At 35.1% G+C, this 13,512-nt stretch overlaps 1 protein-coding gene across 2 annotated transcripts in view; it reads right to left on the minus strand.

The window, feature by feature from the left end:
• Positions 1–13,512, minus strand: part of LOC126761445 (uncharacterized) — a 112,496-nt gene that overhangs the window by 72,452 nt on the left and 26,532 nt on the right. For both annotated transcript variants that reach the window (XM_050477595.1, XM_050477594.1), the window contains exon 2: positions 2,091–2,203. The gene's annotated coding sequence lies outside the window, so the exon portion shown is untranslated. The remainder of the gene's footprint in view (positions 1–2,090; positions 2,204–13,512) is intronic.

The following is a 13,512-nucleotide window of genomic DNA, read 5'->3' on the forward strand; positions in this document are numbered from 1 at the left end:
ATTCGAAAACATCGAATTTCATCAAAATAAGGCCAAAAAGCTGGATCATGGACTTAATGGGTCAAAATATCCGGAAATAATACAAGAAATTGAGTGGGGAGCATACAACGATGTCTAGGGACACTAATAGCAACAAAATGTAGGCCAAAACCCGTTAAAAGTATTGTAATTACTTTTGATTTATATAAACAATCATAAGTGTACGTAAACTTTTTTGATATAAATTATGCTCATTTTAAGCTTTAACTTAAATTTTTTTTTATTTGTGTAAAAAAAAAAATATTTTGATATGCTATATTTAATGCTAAATATACATATCATGAAATGGATAGAAAAAAACCACAAAATTTATCCATTTTGAAACAAATAAACGTGTCGAAATTTAATAGAACTAGGTGTATGTAAACTTTTTTGGTCCACTGTATGTATCAGTAAATATAGAGAAAAGACTAGCAATATTTATTATGCGAGTAGGCAGATGCTCGGCACAACCAAAGGCGGCTCTTGAACTGGTACTAAACCTGTCACCTATAGACCTCTTCGCTGAAAAGTGCGCAGCAAAATCGGCGTAACGACTACTTTCTATAGAAGAATGTATAGTACATACATATACATATAAATCTTCAGCCATAGCTCGGTGCGTAATGGCTGTTTAGCAAACACCGTCTGCATGATCCCACTTTTCAACTGGGAAAGCTGGTGCAAAGTAAACATAGAACAAGTAAGGAAGGGTTAAGTTCGGGTGTCACCGAACATTTTATACTCTCGCATGATAAAGTGATAATCGAGATTTCATTATACGTCATTTACATATTTTTCAAATACCGTATTTGTGTAAAGTTTTATTCCGCTATCATCATTGGTTCCTAATGTATATACTCGTATTATAGAGAGAAGGCATCAGATGGAATTCCAAATAGCGTTATGTTGGAAGAAGGCGTGGTTGTGAACCGATTTCACCCATATTTCGTACATGTCATCAGGGTGTTAAGAAAATATTATATACCTAATTTCATTAAAATCGGTCTAGTAGTTCCTGAGATATGGTTTTTGGTCCATAAGTGGGCGAGGCCACGCCCATTTTCAATTTTTAAAAAAAAAAAAGCCTGGGTGCAGCTTCCTTCTGCCACTTCTTCCGTAAAATTTAGTGTTTCTGACGTTTTTTGTTCGTCCGTTAACGCACTTTTAGTGATTTTCAACATAACCTTTGTATGAGAGGTGGGCGTGGTTATTATCCGATTTCTTCCATTTTTGAACTGTATATGGAAATGCCTGAAGAAAACGAGTCTGTAGAGTTTGGTTGACATAGCTATAGTAGTTTCCGAGATACGTACAAAAAACTTAGTAGGGAGCGGGGCCACGCCCACTTTTCCAAGAAAATTACGTCCAAATATGCCCCTCCCTAATGCGATCCCTTGTGCCAAATTTCACTTTAATATCTTTATTTATGGCTTAGTTATGACACTTTATAGGTTTTCGGTTTCCGCCATTTTGTGGGCGTGGCAGTTGGCCGATTTTGCCCATCTTCGAACTTAACCTTCTTATGGAGCCAAGGAATACGTGTACCAAGTTTCATCATGATATCTCAATTTTTACTCAAGTTACAGTTTGCACGGACGGACGGACGGACAGACAGACATCCGGATTTCGACTCTACTCGTCACCCTGATCACTTTGGTATATATAACCCTATATCTGACTCTTTTAGTTTTAGGACTTACAAACAACCGTTATGTGAACAAAACTATAATACTCTCCTTAGCAACATTGTTGCGAGAGTATAACTACAAATATAAATGAAAGAAAGATGTAAACTTAAGTTAATATTAAGTGTGAGTGTATAGTACTTATATTTGACGAACAGAATTTTCTATTTGTGTGCCTGATGACACATTGGTCAAGTGTGGAAAATTTGATTTAAAATTATTTAATATTTTTTTTACTTATTTCTATTACTACTAGTGTCATTTGTATGAAAAATTGTATGCAGAAATTGTTTGAATAACAAATTTTCGTATCTCAACAGTGAAAATTTTCAGTGAAATACCTAAACGAAATGAAAATATAAAGAATTCTATTTATGTACATACATTTTATTCATTTGGTAGCGTAATATTCCACTGACGTTGAATAGAAAACAGTCGAAGAACCTGTTTTATTCCTCCAGAATGATGATTTGCTTGATGAGATATGAGTCACACAACTGAAATGGAAAAGAGCAAAGATTTATTTTAAAGCTTCTAAGCTAATATACTTATAGTATACGTATATGAACAGTTTAGGTGTGTATATGTGCAGTTTTAATGCTTGGATGCAGCTGCTGCGATTAATCATTATTTTTTAACTATTTTGCGGGCATCTTCGCTCGGAGGCAAACTCTATGGTACTAATAGTGAAACCAAATTCATGGTATATTGACGTAGTCTCTGTTGAGCTTCATTTGCCTTGTCCTCGTTAATAACTAATTTATATCGTTTCAATTTAGTAACGAAATTTATAACAACGCAACTAACGAAAAGTATATATGTACATATAATTTATTACTATATACTTTTATATATATATACATATGAGACTGGTTAGCATAACGACCTAAAGCAGAGAGTGGTATATTAAAAAAATATTTAAATTTCTACGCGATTAACAGAAAGTTTCAAGACCGGAGCATACTCCTGAAGAACCGCAAGAGATAATCTAGTGACTGATGCCCAGAGCATAGTAAAAAAGAGAGCATGCTGCATGGCAGTGAAAGCAAAACATTGGACATGATCAGTGTGGCTTTAGGCTTGGATAATCAACAGCACCATGTGCAAAATCTTGGAAAAGACCCGTGAAAAGAGAATGGACTCGCACCACCTCTTCATCGATTTCAAAGCTACTTTTGACAGCACGAAAAGGAGCTGACTTTATGCCGCGATGTCTGAACTTAGTATCCCCAGCTGTAAACGGCTGTCTAAACTGACGTTGAGCAATACACAAAGTTCCCTAAGAATCGGGAAGGACCTCTCCGAGCCGTTCAAAACCGAACGACGTTTCAGACAAGGCGACTCTTCAGAGCTGCAGATCTGAATAGAGAAGGTGCAATCTTCTATATTAATATTGTCGCCTTCAAAACCTCTCCTTTCGATATTATACAGTTATGCCAATCAGTTATTCTTTCAATCGTCGAAAGACTTCTCAAACTTGATTCTTGGGATACCCTTTAGCTCTTTCAGCGATTTTGAATTTTCGTAAAACGACGACCCTATAGGTTCTCTTTATTTTTGTAAATGGGAAAATCAGGCGGAGCCACATCTGGCCAACATGGAGGCTGAGGCCTAGTTAAAGTATTGTTTTAGGCCAAGAATTCACAAACATGCAAAGAGTATGGTAGAGAAAAAATATATTATTTCAAACATACTGTTTTATTAATAATAAAATTTAATTTGATTAAACACATCAATCTCATTCCATCAATCATACATAAGTACATCAATCAAAACACAAATGTTCAAACATATATCACTCTCAGTCAAACAACTAATCATTTGACGATTTATGAGATAGAAATAACCTTCTTTGGAACTACAAAGACTGAACTCTTCTCATATGAGTTATTACTTCAATTTTTATTGCATTTTTCCTAAAGAAAATAAATATCTTCTTAACTAGTAAGTTATGACATATTTTCTTTTAAAAAGCTGTAGGAGTTAATAAACAGAAAAAGTTGTAATAAAAAAATTTTATTTAGTGATTTTTTAGTTAAATAAAAGTAAATTTTACTAACATATCTACATGTACTTATGTAGTTTGTATAACCTTCGTAATTTATCGTTTTAGTTTTGATTTCTTCGCTCAATAAATATGCTGAAGATCAACACAGCTCATTAGCATTGAAAAGCGTCAACCCGTAACCATATTTATGCAACTGAGTAATTGCATAGCACGAGCACGACCACCCACGCGTCTATAGAAAGGGGGTGTGCATAGCTAATTAATGGAAATTAATGTGCAATCCATAAATAACGATTTACATATAAAGAAAATTAATAGGAAAATGTAAACAAAAGGTGGCAATGAAAAAGGTGTCAAGCTACCTGAAGGCACCTATAAAATCTCTACATACATATATGTATGTATGACAGTGCAGATATATACATACGTATATATAGATATATGTAAAGTATACCGATATATCCAATAATATGTCGTAAATAATATCCAGGTGATATAGTCTGAAAGAATTAAAAGCGCTCGTGCTTATTTCATGGGTTTGTGAAGCACGTACCCTGAAAAAAATTGCATGAGTAATTTCTACAGTACACACTGTCTACTCTGTGTAAGGTATGATTGGAAATTATTAGTATTAGGCTTAAATATAAATCCCTTTAGGATATAATTGGAGCTTAATTATTTATAAAATGTTAGAGTTGGGTGATCCAGACCCCAGACCACTCCACACCCTCAGTAAGGAAATATAGCAGCAACTGAGAGTGTACACGAAGACCGTGGACAGTTCAATTCCGACTGACCTATGAACTACCTGGCGTACAAAATACAGCTTGAGTGAGAACTGAAGCCATCCGACCTTCCCAAACGACATCGCTCCGCTCTATGAGCACTTGAAAAATACCAAGAAGAGCCGCCGTTTTCGAGCCAAATTTTGTTCAGCGATGAGGCCCATTTATGCCTCAATAGGTATGTAAACAAACAAAATTGTCATGTTTGGGACGAAGAGCAAACTGAAATGATTCAAGAGCTACCATTTCGTCCAGAAAAAACAACGGTTTGGTGTGAATTGTGGACCGGTGGAATCAACAGTCCACATTTCTTCAAAAATGATGCCGGTGAGAACGTAACCGTCAATGGCGAGCGTTATCGCGTCATGATATCTGACTATTTAATGTCTGAAATCGAATGAAGCTCGTGATTTCGTTGACATATGGTTTCAACAAGACGACGCTACTTCCCACTCATCTCATCAATCAATGGAATTATTGAGTGAACATTTCGATGAACAGATAATTTCCGGTCGATCGTCCCCAAGATCGTGTGATATCACACCGTTAGACTTTTTCCTGTGACGATATTCAAAGTCTTCCATTACCTCTTCGATTTAGGCTTTGGAGCAAAACATCACACATGTCATTCGTCAGTTACCGGTCGAAATGCTCCAACGAGTCATCGAAAGTTGTACTCAACGAATGGACCATCTGAGACGTAGACGCGGCAAACATTTGAAAGAGATAATCTTCAACAAATAAATTAATGTTATTTCAAAAGATAATAAACATTCTCCATTAAATTTGAAGTTTCTGTGTTTTTTTTTTTCTTTAAAGAAGTGGAGAGCATCGAAACGGATCTCTTAGAAGTAGAAAGCTTGAGTATAAATAACTTCTCTTTGTGGCCGTTGACCAAATAGTCTCTTCATAAGACGTGCCCGAATATACGTAAGGCTTCTTACGATACGAAATTACGTATTATGAGTCCTCCGTTTTGTAAAGTTCTTTTTTACCGTAAAATATTACAATCTGATTCAATTGTGACCACTGTAATTTTGTTTTGAAAAAAATAACTTCTTTACTATAATGCATTTAAATCGGTCCAATTATGAATATATATCTGTTATATATGCATAAATACCAGATATTTATAATTTAAAGCCCATTATGTACATTTAAGGAAGCGCTAAGGCTGGCCGCATGAGTCAGCTGAATTAGAATTTTTCCCATAATACAATCTACATAACAAATTAATAACAATATTTTTGTAGTATATGTCATATTTATTGGAATAAATATCGTAAATGGCGCTAACCACTTTTTGCATGGTCAAATCGCACACCCGCAGTTGTTATTGCATAAACTTATTAGCACACCATGTAAAAGAAATGACTGAATACACATTTCGCCCAAGTGGGTATGCATGTGTGGGTGTAAGACTTCCCTTATGGTAAAATTCAAGTACGAGTACTTGCCGAGTGACACACATTGCCGTTGAAAAGATGACGTCATTCTGTATGGAGACAGATGACACAAGGAAGCAGATGACGAAAGAAAAGCAAGAGAAAGCAATATAAAAGTATATGGCCAAGTACCCCTTATTAGTTAATGTTATAGGTGTATATGCATGTACTTATAGATATGGCATATCGCCCAGTAGGAAAAAATATATTAACATCGGTTGTATCGAAGCTAGAATGCAGTTAACAAATAAAGAAAATTCCATACAAGTTTTATGGTAGTCATATGCTATAGTTTTTCGATCTGGATCTTTGGGCAATAATCGAAGTTAAATTTCATGAAGATATCTAGCCAAATAAAAAAGTTTTCCAAACAAAAACTTCATTTTGAAGGTTTAGTTTGTACGGCAGCTACATATATGCTGTGATAGTCCGATATCGGTAGTTCCGTCAAATAAACAGCTCCTTAGAGAGAAAATGAAGTGTAAAAATTTCAGAGCCATATCTCAAAAACTGGGTGACAGATGTAGGCACGGCGAATCGGCTCAGCTCGACATTTTCATACGTATTTACAGTTTATAGAGTCTCCGACGTTTTCCTCCGACGTTATTAACTTCATAGTAAAGTTAATATACCCTGTTCTGGGTATAAATATAAAAAAACGGAATGGAAAGTCTATAAAATAAATAATTTATTGAACATAGCACTAAAGAAATTTCGTTTTTTCCTGTTTGATGGTAATGATGGCTTTAAAAGGTTACTCAATCATATTTCACAAACTTAAAAGAAATATGTAATGATATGGAGAAAACTTTCTTCTTTATAATAGTAAAGACTTAAGGGAGGGGCCTGCTTTAGAGGCTTAAAAAATTCGATTTTTTTGAGGAGTTTTTTGGGAAGGAAAGAAATAATTGACTATAGCGAAATTTCTAGGGTTTATAGCTATATATTTAAACATCATTCACAAATTTTTTGGATAAGAAATCTTTGATATTCTGCCTTTGGGAAGCAATTGCCCAATGCATCTCGCATGTGCAATTGTCGGACGGCGTGCAGAATGCAGGTCGCAATTTCTGTCGGAAAGAAAAAATTCAAAGAGATTCATATTTTTTAATAATTTATCTTCTAGTTAAACTAAAAAAATTAAAAAAAAAAATTGTAAAATTTTAAAATTAAAAAAAAGTTGTTTTTGACCAAAAAAAAATTGACTTTATGTTGTTTAAAAATATGTTCAAACTTGATGTTTCTTAGTTTTTTTAGTTTAAATTTAATATAATTTAATGCCAAAGATAATAAACTTTCCCCCAAATCCATACGACGTTTAGTTTTTTTCTATCCTGCCAGCCAATTAAGAAAAATCGTAAAAATGAAAAACCGAGAAATCGAGCGTCAAAGTTTTCGCTTTCTGCCCAAGCGCTTATATATCTGCTAGACGCTCGGTCACTATTTCCTCTCTAGCTTCAAAAATATTTCGAATTCCCATTTATAACTTTGGGGACATATTCTTAGATTGTTTTTAAATGGATTTAAGCAAAAAAAAATGTCGATTTTTTGAAGCTTCCAAAGCAGGCTCCCCCCTTAAGTGACCTCGAAAAGCTAAGCTACATGTGATCAAATCATTTTCTATTACAGCCTCTATATATTATATCATTGTTATTGTCATTAAAGGCTCACAGGCAGCACCATTGGCCCCCAGTTCGAGAAGCTTGCGATTTATTAAGACTCAACGTTCAAAATATTCTCTTTTCTACATTAAAATTTATATATGCTTGTATTTCAGTCAACAACGGCTGTAACGGATCGAACAACCTATACCAGATGTATCCATCTATATGCGTCATGACTTCCATAAAGTCTGAATAAAAAAGATAATAAGAAAACGTTTAAACACACAAGTTTTTGATATAATAATTAAAGTTATCCCAAAAAACTATTTAGCGGACCTTTCCTTTCTATATAAATCTTTGTAAAATCTGATCATATAGCTTTTAAATCAAGTGGTGGTTTGAAGTATCTAACTACATATTACCGGTAAAAAACAATTATCGAGCGCATATTTTAAGGCAACCACATTCCTGCTGGGTTTGTACTTATACTTATAAAAATATTGTTTTTGTATAGGGCATATTCAGTTGTGCTTGCGCCAATTCTTTGCATCATCATGCTTACCACCATCCCTCAACCCTCCACTTCACTCATATTTCGCTTCAAAGTGCCGTTCACTTTTTTCATTTCAGATATTTAATTACTAAGCCGCTACTTCGTTTACGAGTCAATGAACTACATATTTTTTCTCTGGTTATTTTCAAATTGTCTGTGGCCAACTTTGCGCAAAAACTGTTAAAACGCCGGCAATAAAGTTATGGGGCAAAGTGCTCATGCGTGACTTTTCTATTTATGTAAACAAAAGTATACATACATACATACAGATATACATATATACATACATATATTTTTACGAATATTTATTGTTGCATGCTTATTAAGCAGATAAACTAAATTTCAGTTTTATCACTCGAAAAAAAATTAAAAATTGGGAAAGCGTGAAATCAAGACATAAAATCTTACTTAGAAATATTGCCGGCAAATTGTGACACGAGTTAGATGTTAATTAAATTGGAAATGCAGAGACTTACAAAAATGCCAGGTATATGGTATAGTACATAATTCTGCCATAAGTTCTGTTACAAGTTCTGGTCGTTATAAAACTTAAACTGACTTAAACTCGTTATAAAAGTTAAACTCGAAATGGTCACCTTTTTCTTTCCCTCAAGCCCTCAAACGATGCGACAATGGATCAATAGCAGCCCTTACAGTTTCTTTGGGTATTAACGACGCTGTTCAAACCAAAGATTTTTTGAGGCTTTCCAAATTTGCGTGAGGTGTTCGACAGGTTAGAGAACATGCTTTGCTTTGATCACAACTGCAGTTCAATGAGTTCAAATCTGGACTTCCAGAAGCACAATCTTCTGCAGCTTGAATGTTTTCAAGTCACAGCTTGGTGTTTTTTTAGTTTTAACTTATTACAGAAATGAACAGATGTAGTGCCTTCACAGAAGACTCTCCACCAAACCATTACAGCAGCTGGGTGGCGATTACGTTGGAATATCAACTATTGTGTCTTTGGAATTTCTGTGAAGAATTGGTGGTTTAGCTGGCTAAAAACTTATTGAACAGCGAAAATTGTTTCATCTGTAAAAAGAAGCCGCTTGCATTTATTAAGCCTAATTCGCTTCAAGCGCTAGACTTTAATGGGTAGATCATCTCGGATAAGGCTTGACATTGATCTGAGCCATATGTATATTCATTTCTCTTAACATAATTTTTTCTTTTCGTTCGTTCGTGATCAATTTTTATGGCCGAATTGGTTCGAACGACGCGAGGACAACCACTTCATTTTCGGTACATAAACAATTGTATGCTTGGGGAAATTATCAATAGGACGGTAAACAAAAATTATTGAAACAGTTAGTCTTTTGAGGACCTTAGGCCTATCAGCCTCTTCAGCTTCTTACTAAAAACTCTGGAGAAACTGATGGACTGATACATGAGGAGGCGCATTCCGTGGGACTATCAGGTGCGCAACAAACTTATTGTAAAGGCAAGTCAGTGGATACTGGCTTGTATCTTGTCATGGCTTGAGGAAGCCATTAGTGTTAAGGATTTCGCTGGGTTTGGGGCCTACCTTGATATTGTGAGACGAAATGTGAGCAGAGGTACCCCGCTGGGTGGATTTCCTTTTCGTTAACGACCTGGTTAAAAAACTTGAGGATCGTGGCTGCCGGGTTATTGCCTATGGTGGTCTCCCCACCAACCCAAGTAAAACCGAGATGGTTTTATTTACTACTGTAAGATCCCGGTGGCACCGCTGCCGCAAATGGGAGACATCTGTCTGCAACCGGTGGATACAGTGAAATATCTAGGGGTCATCCTGAATAGGAAGAAGAGAGAGCAAAAAAGGCATACATTGTCTTATACTGCAGTAGAGGAGCCATTGGCAAAAGGCACCGAAAGTGGCCCTCTGATTCTATGAGAGAGGTTCTCAGAATGTATTCCTCAAACTCAAATAACCGCCCTGGGGAAACCGTTTTGAGTCAAATGAAGACATTAAAGGTGAATCGCTGCGCGTATGGAAGGCTATTCCAGAAATTTACTTTAATAACTGTTTCGAGGATTGGAAGAAAACTTTGGCACAAGTGAATTGGGGCCAAGGAGGATTACCTTGAAGGGAACGACATAGATTTTGAGGAATAAATTAAGAATTTTAAAATTACACAGTACAACAGCTAATCTGGGGGGTGAGAAATTCCAAGTCAGGGTGATGGTACTAGGTCAGTATAGTAAAACCCTCAAAGGGTTTGGCGTTCGTATGTGTCAGTTTTTTTTATGATCTTTTAAATTTTTTCCTTATCTTGATGTTTTTTCGCTTAGTTGTAACATTTTGGCAAAAACGTAGTTTTTTTTTTTTTTTTTTTTTTTTTTTTTTTTTAAACAAAATGTTACAACTAAGCGAAAAAACATGAATAAAGTGTTACTATTTTTTGCTCATAGTCCAAAAAATTTTCTGTCAAACGCACATGAAAAACGTAACGTGACGTAACTAACATAATCTATATTTCCTTAATTTTTCCTAGACTACAGATGCCATAAGGCAACAATAATTTAACGAGTTAGAAATAAAAATAAAAACAGGTCTGAACAAAAAATGATGAAAAGCGATAGAATTTTTTTCCTAATAACATATTAGTGCGACATGACACCTACTGAAGACTTTAGTAATCGTCCATGCATAAGATTACCATACTAATGTTTGAACACAACTTGTGTTTAATTCACTTTGCGGTGTCAATGGACAAACTAAAAGGAATTAATGAGTATTTAATAAATAATTATGTCAGTTTGCAGAAAACACAGAAATGCTACGAATTCAGTAAACATCGCATTTATGTATCAGCCAAGAGAGATAGACGATGCATACCGCACCAAAAAATCTCTTGCGTGTCTAAATATATTTCATTTAGTGGAACTGAAAATAGTAAATATGATAGAGCCACTTGAAATCAAAGACCATGAATAATAACCTATAAAAAAGTGGAGTTATAGGAAATAAATCGCAATGGCTCTTCAGCGTGCTTCTCGTGATTGAATTTTTGTTTTGCTTTATGTATGGATTTCGGTTTGCTGTGGTGCACCCGTAGTGATTCGAAAGAAAGCGAAAGATTGTGTCGGCATGGAGGAAATTTCAAAAGCCATTCAACTCGATTACTTTGTTGTACGAACATGTGCACGAGTATTATTTGCTTTCATTTATTTGAAGGTAAGTGGTTTTACGGTACCTTTTCCTTGTGTTGTTGGCGGCTTTCATTTTTGGGTTAGCAGCGCTTTTTAACAGCTTTCAAAAGTGTGCGAAATTGGCTGCGCTTTGATTAGGGTCCAAAACAAACTAAACACTTCCATCAATGTTGATTTATTGCAGCAACATCTTTCTTCTTTTATTTCGCTTTTTGTTGTTAAATTATGCATGCAACAATTTTATTATTTTATCTGAAGATAAACATTTGTACATGCCTGTTTAATAAATTCATTTATTCATCAATTCACTGAAGCATCATAAAAGCCGATGTGTCAATCAATTGCTTATGAAATCAAATCGAAAATTAGGAGTGTCCGTGTGAATGTGTGAAGTTACTCTTTTTACCTTTTTACGTTTAATTGCGTAATTAAAGTTTGATGTTGCCACAATAAATATAATTTTATGTAATCAAATATGAACGCATGCGTAGTTTTTTAGACTTTAATTTATATTGGCATAACACCTAAAGGAATGTGAAATAAATTTTTAATTCTCACTACCATTGGAGCCTGTTTGTTTTTGGTCTTACAGCCATCCACATTCGAAAGGCAAAATCATCTGGCAAGTTTGAAGCTTGAAATGCTTCAAAACTTTTAGAACGACCGCATTTGCTTCGAATTTGCCGAAGAAGTAATTTCTATTTTCGTTTAAATCGTCTGGGGCACATTATAATGAGATAGATAAATGATAAAGGTTTCTTGAAAATTTGTAAAAGGCTTCCGATATAACATTCGTAACGGGTGATGTAAGTAGAGGAACTTTTTTCAATAGGTTTTTTTTTTTACAGATCAAGCGTGAATCATGTCATATTAAGACCCAGCATTCATTATTGGATAATATTCGGTCGAATAAACCACTTCCAGCACACAGAGATTAAAGCAGACGTAGCTGAGAATGTAAACGAAGACTTTAGAGAATCGATTTGGTGGCGTTGGCAGGAACTCGAACTGACGTATGGAACGACTTGGCGCATTTTACGTCGAGATCTTAAATTGAAAGCGTACAAAATACAGCTTGTGCTAGAACTAAAACCACTCAACCTTTCCAAGAAACAACACTTCGCTTCGCTCTATGAGCACTTGAAAAATACCAAGAAGATCTGATGTTTTCGAGCTAAATTTTGTTCAGCGATTAGGCCCATTTCTGGCTCAATGGATATGTAGACAAGCAAAATTGCTGCATTTGTGACGAAAAGCAACCTGAAGAGATTCAAGAGCTGCCATTTTATTCAGAAATAACAATGGTTTGAAGTTCGTGATCTCGGCGACATTTGGTTTCAACAAGACGGCGCCACTTTCCACACATCGCATGAATCAATGGGTTTATTGAGAGAACACTTCGGTGTGCAGATAATTTCACGTTCTCGGCCGGTCGATTGCCTTTACCTGTGGGGATGTGTAAAGTCTAAGGTCTATGCGGACAATTCCGCTTCGATTCAGGCCTTGTACTTCGAAATGCTCGAACGAGTCATCGAAAATTGTTTTTTTTTCGGATGATAATAAACATTCCCCATTTAATTCGAAGATTCTGTGTTTTTTCTTTTAAAAAGTAGGGAACCTCAAATTGGATCACACTATATAAGTGAAAATAAACAGTGTTGTCATAGTTTACCTTACGTAATCTTTGCTTTTAACATCATATTAGCCACTTGTAGCTCTGATCGCTACCATTGATCTTTGTTCTCTTGTGAAACTTGTAACACCAACAAAATGAAGTATATGTAGTATTTCTCCAGCAATGAGTGAATAGCAACACAATTACAATAGTGTGTTCGTTCCGCTACTCTCTAACACTTGACGAATTGAAGATAGTTTAAGTAGCTCTTGCTTCTATATATCTATTCGTATATGTTCATTCTTCTATATCTATAACTTTCTTATTTAGAGGGACTTAGCCCTCATAGCTAAAGGGTGTTTCAAAATTAACGCAAGATTTAAATTTGCCATTTATATAGTAAAGTGTTGATAACACTGAAAAAAAAGCAAATCAACAGTGTCAGCTTTTTAGGCAGAGTAAAAATGAAGGTTAGAACAACCTGACTTCATTATTGAACAATATTTTAAATTTCATCAACAATTCAATGCTGATTTTTGAAGCAAAAACATCCTAAGCCATGAAGCACATTTCCAACTTGATTAAATTGTTAATAGCCGCTTATGGGGTTCTTAGAATTGGGATTATTTGAGATTACAGGCCTATTGGAACACGCCTACAACCA

Source organism: Bactrocera neohumeralis, chromosome 6 (genome assembly GCF_024586455.1).
Source record: "Bactrocera neohumeralis isolate Rockhampton chromosome 6, APGP_CSIRO_Bneo_wtdbg2-racon-allhic-juicebox.fasta_v2, whole genome shotgun sequence".
NCBI classification, from domain to species: domain Eukaryota; kingdom Metazoa; phylum Arthropoda; class Insecta; order Diptera; family Tephritidae; genus Bactrocera; species Bactrocera neohumeralis.